Raw genomic sequence first — 17,037 nt, forward strand, 5'->3', positions numbered from 1 at the left:
TTTGAACGTGGATCTTCCTAAATCCAATGCTTTGTCCACTAAGCCTCCTAGTTGCCTCATGTTATTTCTCTATCTTATTGACTTTCTACTAACAGAAATAGTGTTTAACTGTGTGCAACTCAAGGTCATAAATATGAAGGTACTTAATAAAAACCTGTTGATGTTGATTCTGATGATACTGTGGTCAGTGACATTTCCCATAAAACCTGTTCTAGGTGAACAAAATGGAACATCCACTTTAATAAAAAAGAATATTTGAAAGATTAGGAGTCTTAATAAGACAATAGAATGATTAAGGGAGTGGAAGGAAATATAGGCAACATCAGGGAAGAAGAGCCATAATTTACTAGCTTTCTTAAACATTGGTTACCTTTAAGTTCAAAATGACATCTAAGAGGCCAGTCAAGACTTAGAAATGTTGAGAGAAATCATGCCAAGATGCACATGGTCCTCACAAAGGTCCTGCTTATTTTCAGTTTTTACTAATCCATATGTGTGCAAACAGTCCCTGATTTATGTGCCCCTGTTATATTCACATTACTCGCATGTGAATACCTGGTAGACTGTCTCAAAAACTCTCCTTCCATTACTGCTATTGCTGAATGTACCTTTCCCTGCTCCTCATTATCTTTTCAGGCTCTAGACCCACCTGCCATGTAGGCTACCTTCTTTTTCAACTTTATCTGTGACCCTACCAAGGACAGAAAACACTCAATTGTCGAGAAATTGGGGATAGTCAGTGTCTGGAGCTCCTGATAGTGAAGGAAAAGAAAAACCAAGAAATGAAGGGGAAAGAGGAGAGCAGGACTGAAACCTAGAGGAAGATTAAAATGTTTGGAATCTGATGAATTGCAGGGACAACTTTGATTATGTGTATTTATAGGTTGTAATGTGTCCCTTGGTTATTTTTGAAATGTTTCTCTTTCCTTCTGGGAGATGAAAAAAACAAAATCTTAAAGGGCTTCAAAGTTTTAGTGTATAGAATCACAAAATCTTGGAATTGGTGGAAACTGGAGCTGGAAAAGTCATCTAGTCTTGCGAAGAGACTGAACCTGTACTTTCATTAATGTAGGGAGTTCCCTTAGGAGAAAATGCCTTATACACAAGCAGATTACCAACTGTTCTGCAATGTGAAACCTGGGTCACTGAGACGCTAATTGTTTTGTCCAGTCATGTAGTCAATAGGTTTAAGAGGCAGGACTTTAACCATTATATATCTAACTCCAATACCTACTCTTTCTCCCATACTACAGTTCCTTTCATCTGGCCTAAGCTCTACCTCGGGCATGAATCACAGTGTGGTAGACTGGGTGGAACACTCCTCTTGGAACCATAAGACTTGAGTTGGAGGCCCAGCTCTGACACTAGTTGTTATATGTGACACTGGACAAGACATTGTATCTCTTCCAGTTACATGTTATTTATAAAAGCTAGTAAGTTATGGTTCTTCTTCCCTGATGTTGCCTATATTTCCTTCCATTATTTCCCCGTAATTATTCTCTTCTCTTATTAAAACTCCTAATCTTATAAATAATTATACTTGCAAGATCTACCTCATTGAGCTGTTGTGATAAACTTTAACATATAAATTATGTATAAATATAAATGTGACATTATTATCTATACTCTGTAGTAATGAGGAATACAATCTTTTCCTAGGTGGCCCATTCCACTGGGAATTAACCTAATTGTTAGAAATGTTTTCCCTTATTTTGAGTCAAATTTTTGGCCCTATAAATTCCACCTTTTGGTTTTAGTTTTGCATTCTGAGACCAAACATCAGAGATTCTTAAGTAATGACTAATTGACCACTTTGGAGGTATTGCAGAGAGAGAGAGAGATCTTAGTCAGAGATAGGTTAGATTAAATAGCTTCAGTGGATAGCCTCTAACTCTGAAAATTTCATGAAGCAGAACAAAACTAATCTCTCTTCCCCAAAACAATCCTCCTAATATTTTAAAAGAGTTATCATGTTTCCATTAAATCTTCTTTTAAGGGTTGATATGGTTTGAGTTCCCTGTACAGACTTGATTATACTTCTCTAGATGTATTTTTTTTTTACTTTTGGTCAATGTCTTTTCACAAATAAAATCCAAGAATAAGACACTATGCCAGATGTAATCTGATCAATATAGAGTAATATTTAAATATAAATTTAAGGTCTCAAAGGGGTATGGCCCATTTTACAAACAAGGAACTGGAACTCTGAGATGTTCAGTTTATTTCGATTTCATTCAACAACCACTTAAAAAACATCTACAACACACACAACACTGAGCTACAGTGTTGTGCAAATTACTTGGGATGAGCAATAATTATAATATGATTTCATTTTGTGACAATAGATGTATCATTCTTTGTATTTCTAAAGTGAGAGAGACTTAGATTTTCTGACTTTGACCAGATGGAACTGTATTGGGCTAGTTTCCCTACCTTCAGTTAGTTCTTCTTCAGCTGACTGCTGGCTTTCATGCCCTCCACAGGTTTCATTGCTCTCCTTTGCTTAATTTTAAATTCTGTGGGTTTAAAAACTGTATATTATTCTAAGAAAATGTGGAGAACTTGTAATTCTTAAAAAGGACACTTCAATGACTGTTAGAGGCATTTCAGTCACTGTTGATGTGGATAAGTGAAGCATTTTAAAGATTTTTCAGCCTATAATTAAATAGGATCAGCCCCATTAAAATGAAATGGAAAGGGCAATTGAAAACAAACCAAAATGCCAAGAACTTACCAACTATTGTTGTGAAACACCATAATTAATCTTCAGAAAATAGGCAAAGACCTTTAGAAGGATCAATGAAGTATTATTATTGATTCCTCATCTCCAGTGAGGCATAGGCTTCTTAAATTTTGAAAAAAAAAATGGAAAGACTAATTTTTTTAAAGCTACTAACTGTTGTTATCTAAAAATAAAATACTTGTCATGGCAAAGATAATACAAAACCTGGAGTATTGGAAATTGAAAAAGAAAAGGTAATTTTTACTCATGAAACTCATTTTTCTAAATTAAAAGCTATACTGAAACCATCATCAGAAATCCAGGAGGATGTAGAAGATCTTAGTATCTTTGTTAAACTGTAAAACAGCTACCACAGAAATGTTTAGGGATCTTTCACTTCCAGTGTACCTAGAAATTTTGTCCTCCTTGAAGGAATGATAAACTGTGATAAATATTATGTATATATACAATATATAAATTTCACATTTTTCAGTACGTATTCATAGGTGTGTATATGTCAGTACATATACATGTGTGTAAGTAAATGTGTATACCTATGTATATGCTGACAAATGTAAGACTGATATACTGAAGATCAGAATTGTTTTGGAATTACAGAAATTCACAACTGGAAGTGGAATAATATTACACAATTTTGTATCATGTTACACATCCTGAAAGGTTAAGAAATTTATCCAGGAGATGGTGATAAGCATGCATCAGAGGCCTGGGACTTAGCTTAATTTAAACTCCAATGAAAACATATGGGCTATAATCAAAGCTAGACTTGCAAAAGTGGACTTTTGATCAAAGGCATGATTAATAATCAATGTGATGTGTAGTTTCATCATGAAAAATTAAGGAATATGTGTCAAAATCTTGTGAATTCAATGCCAAATCTTATAAAAACAAATGGTTGAAGCAAAAGAAAAATATGATGCATATTAACCATTTTTAAAGATATAAAAAAGTTATAAGGTACATATCAATATATACTATTTTACTTTGTTCTAAGTATTTCTCACAGTACTTTAGGTTCTAATAATGCAATATGATACAATGAGGAAACAAAAAAAAAAGTTCTTGCTCTCGAGGAATTTCCTTGTGACTCTAAAGTAATCGCCTTTTTTCCACCACAAATAGTACAGTGGAATTAATAACGCCTTCATTGTGGACATTATATATCAATTAATATGTCTCAGATAACAATAGCATCACACTGCTGATTCATGTTAAGGTTTTTTGTCCCCTAAAGCCCTCAGCTTTTGTTAAAAGATGAACTACTTTCTCAATATGTTACTCCCATCTTGTAGCAGCTGATTTTTTTTTTAACATGATGACTTTACATTTCAGATTGTTAACTTCCACTCTGTCATGATCTTTTTAGGTCCCAATTCCATCATCATTTATATTAGTAATCCCTCTGAGCTTCCTGTCCTCTGCAAATTTTATAATCATGCTATTTATGCTTTCATCCAAGTTACTGATTTAAAATTTAACAAACATTGGCCAAAGATAGGGAGACCTGTGTCACTCCACTAGATCTTTTATTTAGATTCAGGGGACTGGTGTTCAGAAGTTCCTTTAAGATTGTTTAGTACAACACTGTCATTTTACAAATGAGGGAATGGAAGCCCAAGGGGTTAATTGACTTGCCCAAATTCATCCAGGGTAGTAAGTAACAAAGCTGGGGTTTGAACCCAAACCTTTGTTTCTCCTCATCTCTCTGCCCAATTCCAAATCTGTTGCTTGCATCAATCCATTAATCAACACTTTTCAGGTCTAATCATTCATTCAAATAGTTCTTAAACCCAACCAACTGTACTATCATTCAGCATGTATTTTTTGTCATTTTTATCTTCAAGAATATCATGATAAATTTTTTCATGCCTTGCTAAAAATGTACATAGTCTATACCTTCAGAATTGCCCTGATTTATTAGTCTAGTTATCCTGTCAAAAAAGAAATGAGGTTATTCTAGCATGATTTGCTCTTAATGAACCATGCTAGCTCATAATTATCACCTCTTCCTTTTCTAAGAGTTCACAAACTGCTCTTTAATAACCTGTTTTAAGAATTTTGCCAAGAATTGATGTCAAGCTCACTGACCTATAGTTCAAAATGTCTACCTTCAGCTTTTTTAAAATTAGGGTATTTTCCTGTCACCAATGCTATGACTATGTTTCCCCAAAGAGCATTAACAGCTGCATTGGCAACCACTTCCTCAGATTCTCTGGATCTTTATGAAGCAGTTTATCAGGGGCTGGTAATCTGATGTAATTGAGAACATTTAGGAAGGACATTTAAGTGTTCTCTTACCATCTCCTTCCTAATCTGGAGTTTCCATTCCCAAACTGGAAGTAATATTGGGAGCCTCCACGTTCAGGCAAGTCTGTTCCTTAATTTTTCTCTTGTCCCCAATATAGATTTTTTTTCTTACTGCCTTTTTCATTGCCTTTAGCAGTTATTTTAAGCTCCTGCTTACTCTGGACTTTAGTCTTCCTGATAATATTCTTACAAAGCCTTTCCACTTATAGTCGTAGACTCATCAGTTATCTATTCTCATTTATATCTCTTGTGAGTGTTCTTTTTAAAATGTGAGCTGATTGCCTTGTATACATTCTGGTTAATAAAATTATTTTGAAAGAAAGCCAAAAATTTATTAACTGCTCAGCTTTTATGAGACTTACTTTACCAGACTTCCATATATTTCAAAGAATTAAATTTTCCCATTGCAACTATAGTCTAACTTTCCAGGCTTTGTGATCTTTGTCAGAAACTTATCATCCAGTTCCTCCAGCTGCCTTGGCAACTGAAATGCAGGGTTGCCAGCTGTGGTCACCAATCACTGTGCAGCCATGGAATTATTGCAAGGAATTCACAAATCCACATACAAATCTATAAATAAGAAAACATATCTTGTGTAGGCTTACTAAATAATATCCAACAACTGCACTATGTACAGTGCCCGACAGATAGTAAGCATTTAATAAATGATTATTAACTAAATTTTGTTTTATTATTGCTTTTCAAATGAAGGTGGATACTGTTTTGAATATTAACATTGTCTGTTGTTTGTTCTTTGTTCTTGAAGAGGACCATGACATCAGGAAGGTGATGCCATGACATGCAAGTGAACTGGATTTAAATGAGGGAGGGCTGTGCAAAGTCACCAGCCTCACTTTCTCCTCCACAGTTATCTGGGTCTAGTGGCAAGATATAGATCAGGACAACTGGAGAAGGCCCTGGATGAAGCGGGAGACCTTGGCCTTTTTAAGTTAAGGTCTTTAACAGGTCTCAGTTTGACTGGGGCAATACTCATTCAGTGATTAAGGCTAGGTAAAAAATGAAGCAGAGAATGGCCTCTGGTAATAAAGTACAAATTCATTTAAAACACTACTGAATTAATAGGGTTATTTTGCCATGTATGTTTTCCATGTTACTAATGGTGCAATTACTTTAATGTATGTCTGCAGTTGTGTTTTTTTTTTAATTTTCAAAAGAGGTCTTCTTATATAAAAAGTTTAAGAACCACTTGTCAATAGTATGTTCTCACCACAGTGTCACATCTTTTTCACTACTACCCAAATTCTTTCTTCTTTTAGGTTCATGAATTTCCACACAATCGTATATTTTATGAGGCAGCTAGGTAGCCTAGTGGATAAAGTGCTGGACTTGAAGACAAGAAAGGCCTGAATTCAAATCCTGCCTCAGAAATTTACCAACTATGTGACTCTGGGCAAGTCACTTCACCTCTGACTGCTTCAGTTTCCTTATCTGTAAAATGGGAATGATAATACTCTGACTCATTGAATTGTTGACTAGGATAAATTGAAATAATATTTTTAAAGTGTCTTATAAATTTTAAAGTGCTATATAAATGATACCTATTTTCATAATGATGACTAAGTACAATACAACCTTAGGCCTCCATTCATATAATTTCTTCCTTTTGAACAAGGGGTCTATTCCATTTTTAAATACCAGTTTAAATAAACATCAGTGATAACTATGAGATCATATTTACTATAGTTAACTATGTTTATTATCCTTCTTCTTATTTTTCCCCTCTTCTTCAGTCAAGCTTCTTGGAGAAGTTTTCTGTCTAATATTTCCATTTTCTCACCACAAATTCTCTTTCCAATCCTTTGATATCTGATTTCAGTACCCACTACTCTATAGCAATGGTCCTCAAAAGTCAACAAACTGGGGCAGCTAGGTAGTGCAGTGGATAGAGCAGTGGCCCTAAAGTCAGGAGGACCTGAGTTCAAATCTGGCCTCAGACCAAACATTTGACACGTACTAGCTGTGTGACCTTGGGCAAGTCACTTAACCCCAATTGCCTCACCAAAAACAAACAAACAAAAAAAAAAGCCAACAAACAAACCCAAAACTCAGGTCTAATCATTCAAATAGTTTTAAACCCAAGCAACTATACTGTCATTCAACCCATATTTTTGTCATTTGGTCTGCAAGAATATTGTGAGAGTCTTTGTCATACCTTGCTAAAATCCACATATTCTGTATCTACACATTTTATGGCTTTTCTAAAATCCTTATCCTTGTTTTCTCTTTAGTGGCATTTGATATTGTTAACCATTCTCTCCTATGGAATGCTTTGTTGATCACACCTGATTCTCCTACCTTTCTGACCACTACTGTGGCTGGCATTGGTTGCTACTACTCTTCCTGATTCCTTAAGGCACTTCAATCTTTATAGGCACTTCAATCTTTATAATCCCTTTCCCTTGGCAATCTCATTCACTCCCAATTGCTTCTACTATCACCTCTATGACTATGACTCCCAAATCTATATACCTATCCTCTCTCAGGAGGTGATATACAGGATACACTTCATAAAGGACATACAGCACAGCTCCATAACTTAACTTTAGTTAGTTAACTTAACTTAACTTAAATTCAGTCTATGTAAAACCAAACTTTTCTTTATCCTTCCACTATCCTTCCAGTCACTCAGGTTTTCAAAACCATGTATCATCTTTGACTCCTCACTTTGTCTCACCCAACATCCATATTCTACTTCTACCTTTTTCAAATCTGTCCCCTTCTCTCTAAACACAGTTACCACCCTAGTCCAGGCCCTTATCATCTTTCACCTGGACTATTGCAATAGCCTCCTAGTTGGCCTTCCTGTCTCAAATCTCTCCTCACTACAAACCATCCTCCATGTGACTACCAAGGTGATTTTCCTAAAGTACTCATCTGAGCCCACCATTCCCCTACTAAATAAATTTCTTACTGGCTGTACAATAAAATATTATTTCATCATTATGTCATCCTTTTTGAACTGTTTTTTTGTTTAGCTTTTATAAAATACATATTTATTAGTATAGTAGCAATACACAGTTACAAACAATTCAGTATATACAGATTGGGTATACGTGCTCAGGAATGTTTTTACTGATGGGATATGTAAACAAAGGAAAGGTTAGATACTACTGATTTAGACTATTCCAATAGCCTCCTAATAATTCTTTCAGCCTCCGCTCTCTCCCTCTTCTAATTCATCCTTTGCCTATCTTGACATATTTAACTTTCTTATTCATGAATTTGGTCATTTAAGTTTTCTTCTCAAAATCCTTCGATGGCTTCCTACCATCTCCTAAACAATAAACTTTCCATCATTCAGCGTCTTCCATAATCTAGCATCATCCTTTGTTTCCAAACCTATTTCATTATATCTGCCTTTACATGATCTATCTACATTCTTGCCAAGTTAGACTAATAGTTATCTCCTGTACCTACTTGCTACTATACTTGCTTCTTTCTACGTCTTTCCTTAATTTGTTTCTCATGCTTGGATTGTGCCCTCATAACAATACATACCAATTCAGATATTGTCAGACAGACAGACAAACACACACACACGCACACACACACACACACACACACACACTCCCCTCTAATACTCAACCACCACTTTTCCCAACAGTGTATTTCTATCCATTCTTTAAAGCCCAACTCAGTTGCTGCCCCTGACAATAAGCTTTCTCAATCCTTCTCCTACCAGTAATTACCTTATTCTCTCAGGTTTCACATAAGAGTTTGCTTTCACTTTTCAGATTATATTTTATTTTGTACGTGTTATTTGTATGTGTGTCATATCCTACTATGCTTTAAGTTCAATGAAGGCAGGAAATTCTGCCTATCTTAAATTTATTTCAACTCCTGACATAGTCCTTTGCACACAGTAGGTATTAATTAGTATTTATTTAATTGAATTTTTATGCTGGACTGGGAACCTAACTATAGTTTACAATGCTGTTTTCTTGGAGAAATGTACTCTGTTTCAAATAGCAGCCTTCCAAATGATATTTTGGAACCCAGCTCATTCATAAATTGGTGACTTCCTGTATTACCTTCTAAATAAGCTTGCTTTGTTTAAAAATATATATATAAAGACATAGGAAGACCATGCTTACTACATTATAAAAATCAAGTTATATTTAGATGCTAATATTAAATCAGCACTGCTCTTTGAAATACTCATCTTAAATGTAATTCTGCCAGCTCTCTGTTTTGTTACCTATCTGCTTTAGTTTGTAGGAAAAAATAAAACATATCATAAAGTCACCAGTCCAAGAACTGGTTGATTCCATTAAACTTATTCAAGTAAAATTTTCCACAAAAAGAGAAAAAATAATATTTACTTTCTCTACAATATCCGATTTGCCAAAAAAGTGTAATAACATATTAACTTGATTAAGTCTTAGGTTTCTAGTTCAAGAATTTACCTAATCTTATTTATCCTTGCTATTTACATACCTATGCAAATAAAGACTTAGCTGGTGTAGGAGAAGCTTATTATTTCTGAAAGCTCAGTTTCTACTGTTTGATAGGGAAAATAATACAATAATAAGGATTCAGATATTCATCCAACCCAAATGTTTTGAGGTGATGAGCAAGATTACTAGCCTGCTATTTAACATTGATATTTTAATGGCATTCTGAGTGAACTTGTTCTTTTTTTTCATTAGGCAAGAAGATTAATTTGGTGGTAGCTATAAAATAAGGATATCTTAGCATCTCTTCAGTGGACTTTTTCCTATTCTAATCAAGTGTTATCAGAATTTTACTTAGTGTTAATTAGGCTGATTGCTTTGTGAATGAGACTTTTAATGCTGTTCAAGGACTATATTCAGTTTTAATGTATTCATCATGGTACCAACTAATAACTATTTTAATTTATCTTCTCTTTAATAGTGGCTAGCTCCTAATAATCCCACTACCCCCTCACCAGGTAGGCAAATAGCCATAACATTATAGGAATCTATCAATGAACAGGCTTGTTCACTGATACAGAGTTAAACATATGAAGTGGTGCTTATGCTCATTATACCAAGCAAACATGTTTCCAATAATTTTAAGGTTCTGGTAAGTGAGAAGATTTGATTTTCATTTGGAAAATAATATCTTAATACAGTTAAGGCTTAAGCTGTACAAATTTAAAAGATCTCATTTAATGGAAATGGGGTTCTCTGTACCACTCTAGCATCCTAATGCATTTGATCATTCTCTAAGTGAAAATATGAAGGTCTTTTTTTAAATTTTTATCAGGAGACAACTCTTCTTAGTTATGGAAAAAAAATGAAAGCATGGATTTTAATGTCTTATTTGAATATGAAAATAATACAACAATTATATGTCTGATTCATTGCGCCAGTTGCTAGAGATACAGAAACCTAAAGTTTGCTATTCACATGTTCACAAATAATTGTACTATGTATCAGAATGTGGTAGATGAGGGAGAAGTTAGAGAAGTACAGTATAATAAGGATAATAGGATACCATTGGTACAGAATTTGAGATTTTGAAGGCACATCAAAGGCCATTGTATACAACCTATATGCAACAGTAATCCCCCCTGTAATATGCTTTACAAATAGTCATCCAGGATCTGTTTGAAGACTTCTGAGGAAGAGGAACTCATCACCTCTAGAGACAACCCATTCCAATTTGGGGCATTTCTAATTGCTAGAAAATATTACCCTCTCAGTAAAGTTCTTCCTATAAAGTCTCGATGACCACTTGTCAGACAAGTGCTAGAGATAATTATTATTGACATATGGATTGGTCCCTGAAGTCCCTTCTGACTCTCAAATTCTATGATTCTGTGTTTCTTTGAAAGATGTGAAGAAGGAGTAAGGAGAGGGACCGTGTGTGTGTGTGTGTGTGTGTGTGTGTGTGTGTGTGCTAAAAAGAGAATGGGATGTGGAATCAGAGAACCTGAGTTGGAAGCCTGACTGCCACTTTTTACTTGTTCGATCTTGGACAAGTCATTTAACTTTTCTGATACTCACATTTTCATCTATAAAATAAGGGATTAAATCATTAGATTATCACTAAGGGGCTTTCCATCCTTCTATCTACTATTCTATCAGTGTTACAAAATAAAGCTAGAAGGATAGAGTGGAACCAATTTGTAGAGGATACTGAATGCCAAGATAAGAAGCTTAATGCATTATTTGATAAGCAATAGGGAGCCAGTGATAGAGTGATATGTTCATGGTGAAGCTTTCAAAAAACATTTCAACACACATATATTACTGCATACCTCCCTCTCTAGAGACAGCACATGTTGGCCATGGAAGAGTGAACCTGTTTTTAAGTGGCAAATTGTCACTATTCTCTCTTTTTCTCTTTTGTTCTTGACTCTGAATCTGTTTGGCATACTTTCAGCAGGAATGTCTGCCCAATGAACTTCTGAGCTTCAAATATATTGTCATGAGATCCTACTTACTTTCCAGTTGCATGTATATTTCAGTTGGTCAATCAATAAACATTTATTAAGAACCTATTATGTGCCAAGCACTGTGTTAAGCACTGATAAAAAAAAAAGGAGGCAAAAGATAGTGCCTGCTCTCAAAGAGCTCACAATCTAATAGAGTGTGGGTGTGTGGGGGGGATGTGGGTATGTGTGGGTGTATGGGTGTGTAACAAGCAAACAAATGCATACAATCAAGCTATGTGCAGGATAAATGGGAAATAATTAACAGAAGGAGGAAGGCACTAAAACTAGGAAGGAATTGGAATTATTGAATTCAGCCCTGGAGCTGCTGAAAGATTCAGCAGTGCCTTCACCTGACCACATTCTACATTTTAGTAGCATTAACCCTGGGCCTCCACTTTAGCCAGGCTTAGATTTAGGCTGTGACATTTCCTCTGTATGTCCAGTAGTACTGCTGTGACATTTTCTTTGTGTATCTTCTTCGATCATTAATGATGGTTTTGAACACTTAACTTTCCCCATCTTGCATCTCAAATACTTTCTTAAACATATTTGGTATAATGGAAAGAACTCTGGTTCTGGAGTCAGAAAACCTGGGTTTCAATAACAACTCTGCTTTTTACTACTTCTGTTGCCTTGGACACATCATTTCATTTCTCTGTAGCTGTTTTCTCATATGTAAAATTAAGCAGTTGCACTCAGTTAAGGTCCCTTCTAGTTTTAAGTTGAATCATAGGTTGATGATACATAAATGATCTTCTGCCCTACATAAATGATCTTCTGCCCTTAATTGATAAATAGGTTTGACTGTTTACTAAGTGAGAATATTATCTTTTACACAATACTTTCTTCAACCAGAAATTGGGAATAAGGAATAGAATGTTCCTGCTCCTACTAGCTGCCTAATAACTATGTTCCTCACCTTATTTAACTTAGTGTGTGGTGTAAAGGTAGGAGTGGGGAGGGATAATTTGGGTTCATTAAAACCTGTTTAGGTCTCTAATATGGAAAAGAAGAGTCCATGTTTCCAAATGCCAAATTCATTAAGAATTCAAACCATGTTTGTATTGTATATGTGCATATATATATACACACATATTTATTCCATATTTTATAACATATGTACAGTAACACACGAACATATGTACCATCACAAACTGACATATATGTGAGTCCATGTCTTGGTACTTTTCATGTCATAATATCTCTCAAGTGCTGATGAAAACATTACTCTTAACATTACATTATAAGTTAGGTAATCATGTGTTCTGTCTGGTAGTCTCAATCTTCAGGGGGGATTACTATGTACCCACTCATAGACTATAATCTTCCTTTCTCTATAGGCACAATCAACTTTTGATCAATCAGGAATCAGACGCCAGGTGTCACACTGAACAGTGACTGCTGGTTTAAAGGCTTCCCCTAGACTTTTATGGAGCTAAATTCTCATTAACCTACTAGAAGCCTTGGTAACATCCAACTAGTTATTTTAAAACATTTTTGCTTCATTTATTTATTGACACAGTTTATACTTTGATTATAGAATACTCTTTATTAGGGTAATACCAGTCAGTCTGCTTAGTTAAACCACAGCCAATTATTCAGGAGGAGAAAATGCCTGGGTGGGGTTTCTCCAAAGGCTGAATAGAATATTTGAATTTTAAGCACCACGACAGCAGAACTTATGTGATAAATATATACTTAGACACATCTAGGTGGCATAATGAATATATCACCGGAAGTAGAGTAAGGAAGACCTGAGTTCAAATCCTATATCAGACACTTACTAGCTTTGTGACCTGGGTAGGTCACTTAATCTCTGTTTGTATCAATTTCCTCAACTGTAACTTGGGGATATTAACAACACTTACCTCAGAGGGTTTTTGTGAGGATCAAATGAGATGTTATTTGGAAAGTGATTAGCACAGTACTTATCACATAGTAGGTGCTATATAAATGCTTATTCCCATATCTTTCTTTATATGCAAAACACATTCTGTTTTATCTATGCCATATAGGGGCAGATATATTTGAATTAAAACACAAGTCAAGATTCTTCATCCTCACCTCCAAATTTTACAAGAAAACTTTGAAAAGATTTCTAACATCTACACACAGAATGACATTTATTTCTGTACCACAGTACTTGATTCTTGCTTAAAATCTAGCACACAAAACAGTTTTCAAACCACAAAGAAATATAGTCAACCTGAGTGAACAGGCTCCACTGAAAGAGATGTTTTCATGGAGAAAGGCAACAGATGATCAGGATTATTAAGAACAGGGCCTACTATGAACTAGTACTTAGAAAAGCTGAAGTTCTTTGGGGGCACTGGGGGTCCAATGGAGGGGAGGATTTGAGGGAAATAGATTAGTCAAAGGGTAATACTGGTCAAGAATTGGATAGGAATTTTGGTGAATAAGTCACTGGAATTAGACCAAGACCCACCCTTTCCCCCACCTATGATCACTGAAAGTAAATGGCATTCACTGGCACACATCAGTCTGGGACAATACTGAACTTGTAAGGACTTATTTCAGTGACTTTCTGGGAAATGAAGTGTCCAAAGAACTCCTCCTATACTAAAAGGAATGCTTTCTTAATAGCTATGGATTTGGTTAAGAATGGAACAGAATACCTGTAGAAGTCACAAAAGGAAATCTGGATATTAGAAGTGAATTACTTAATGACTTATAAGGTTTTAAAAGATATGTAAAAGATTCATAATACATTGGACAATGGAAAGTACAATAAAGAGCCTGAATGGAATGAGTGGACTTGAAAAGACTACCACATACAGATGAGATAGTAAAAATTGTATTACCCCACAGAGATGGAGCTTAATAAACACTTTGGCCTTAAGGTATTGATGTATTAGAGATCAAAGGAAATCTGAATTGAGGATAGGGATGAAATCATGGCAAATAGTCTATATAATCACACTTCTCACCCTCTTCATTTTTACAGAGAACTAGGAAATCTAATGAAGAATCGTGATTCAGATGAGTAAATCTTTCAATTTTTGTCAAGGAAATCCTGATGATCCTTTCTCTTAAATTCCAACAGAGATTATACACATCCTACCAGAATATATTTGCTGGGCACTATGTTGATTGCATAGTTCTAAGGATGATGTATTTGAGAAAATGTCCACTTCAGTATCCTAAAAATATCATGGAAGTTCTCACATTTTTGTGAAAAGCCTAGACTATATTCTCTTGGGGTGGTGCTTTCTACCACCTTCACTGCTCCCTAAATGGGCTTTTGGTATAGAAGGCAGTGTAGAATTATGTAGTAACATTGGTCTTAGAATCAGAAAACTTGAATTCAAGACTCATTCTGACATTGATTAGCTGTGGAAAACTGACTGGACAAGTCAGTTGACCTGTCTGTGCCCCAGTTTCCTCACCTATCCATGGGATTAAAAAAAAAAAACTTACACTATTTACATGAATTTGTATGGGGGAAATTGCTTTAGAGGTTTTATAGAGATATATAAATATTAGCTGTTAATGTTGTTGTTGTCATTGCTGTTATTATTATCATCATCCCTGGAGAAATTGCTTTGACCTAGGAGCACTACTTGTTCCTAACACAATCACTACATAAGCAAGACTAGAAGGGTAAGAGGATTTACATATCCATGTAAATCTCCTCCCACTGCCTACCTATGTCTTTCACTACCATACAGTTTTCATAGATGACTAAACCAGAGGTGAGGAGCCAGTAATTCAATTTGGTTTATAAGACTATGGAATAGTAGATTTAGAGCTAGAAGAAATCTTAGAGGCCATCAAGTCTAATCCCAGGTTTAGATGAGGAAACTGAGGCACAGAGAGGTTGTGATTTTGCTAGTCATACAGCTAATAAGTGTCTGAGGAAGGAGTTGAACCCAGATGTTCTTGAACATAAGCCTAGCACACTATCCACTATTATCATGCTGTCTCAACTGAGTTCAATTTAATTCAATCCAAGTAAAGTCAATAAGCATTTATTATGTACCTTCTGGGTCCAGAGCACTGTACAATATGGTGAGAGAAATATAAAGTTTAGATAAAAATGGTACCTACTATCACAGAGCTTAGAGTCAAATAAGGGGATGTGACATTTATAAATAATGATAAGACAAAATACTACATGACTATTTGATCATAAATATAAACAAAATGGGATGTGAGATCTTGATTACTGTTGTAGCAGTGAATGAAAGTTACCAAGAAGAGATATTTTTTGAGTTGGGCTTTAAAAGGACAGGTGGAGGGGCATCTAGGTGGTGCAGTGGATAGAGCACCGGCTCTGGAGTCAGGAGGACCTGAATTCAAATCCAGCCTCAGATATTTGACACTTACTAGCTGTATGACCCTGGGCAAGTCACTTAACCCCATTGTGTAACCAAAAAAAAAAAAAGGACAGGTAGGAATTTGAAAGGTAGAAAACAGAAAGGGGAGAAAATTCCAGACATGAAAAGGAATACTATCAGCAAAGGAATGGAGATAGAAAACTCAAGATCCGTATATTGGAATGGTGAGCTGTTTAAAGTGCATAGAGGAGAGTATGAGATAAATCTGGAAAGGTGGGATTGGTGCCACATGAAACAGGTACAGGTAAAAGACTTTGTGCTTTTCTCAATATGCAATAGAGAGCCACTGAAGATCTCTGAGCAGGGAAATGACATGATCAGACTTATACGTAAATAAAATTAGGAGGATGAAATGTTATGGAGGATTAAATAGGGGAAGGAAAAAATGGAACCAGGAAGACCTGTTAGGAAGCTATTACAGTAGTCTATTTGGAAAGAAGTAGTAGTGGTAGTAGTTGTGGTGGTAGTGGTGGTGGTAATAGCATTTATATAGCACTTTAAAGTCTGCAAAGCACAATACAAATGTTATCTCATTTGATTCTCACAACAACCCTGTGAGGTAGGTGCTAATGTTATTCCCATTTTGCAGGTGAATATCGAAGCTACGAGATGTTAAGTGACTTGCCCAAGTCACAAAGCTAGTAAAAGTGTGAAGCCATATTTGAACTCAAGTCTTCCTGACTCTAGGTCAAGCAATATGTAATGGGGCTTATAATAGTAGGAATAGAGATTGGGGGACAGACATGGAATATTATTTTTGAGAAAGACAAGACTTGGCAACCAATTATCAAGTTTAGAATCATTGATTTAGAACTGGAAGAGATTGTAGAGGCCATCTAGTTCAACCTTTTTATTTTATACACGAAGAAATCAGAAGTTAGGTGACTTGTCCAAGCTCATATATGTATAGGATCATAGATCTGGAGCTAGACAGGGCTTAGAAATCATGTAGTCCAATTCCTTTATTTTACAGATGTGGAAACTGAGATCCATGAATGTTAAGTGACAGGTCTAGGTCTTAATTAAATGTAAGTATTAAGGCCTAGGTCTTAAATGTAGGTATTAAGTGGCACAGATGAGATTCAAAACTAGATCATTTGCCTCAGATCCACTTTTTTCCCATTATATAATGGGAAGGGCAGAATCAGAAATAAGCATTAAATTTCCAACATAAGAGCCTTGATAAACAATAGTGTCACTTACAG

This window comes from Vombatus ursinus, unplaced genomic scaffold (assembly GCF_900497805.2).
Source record: "Vombatus ursinus unplaced genomic scaffold, bare-nosed wombat genome assembly UNPS02014816.1, whole genome shotgun sequence".
NCBI classification, from domain to species: domain Eukaryota; kingdom Metazoa; phylum Chordata; class Mammalia; order Diprotodontia; family Vombatidae; genus Vombatus; species Vombatus ursinus.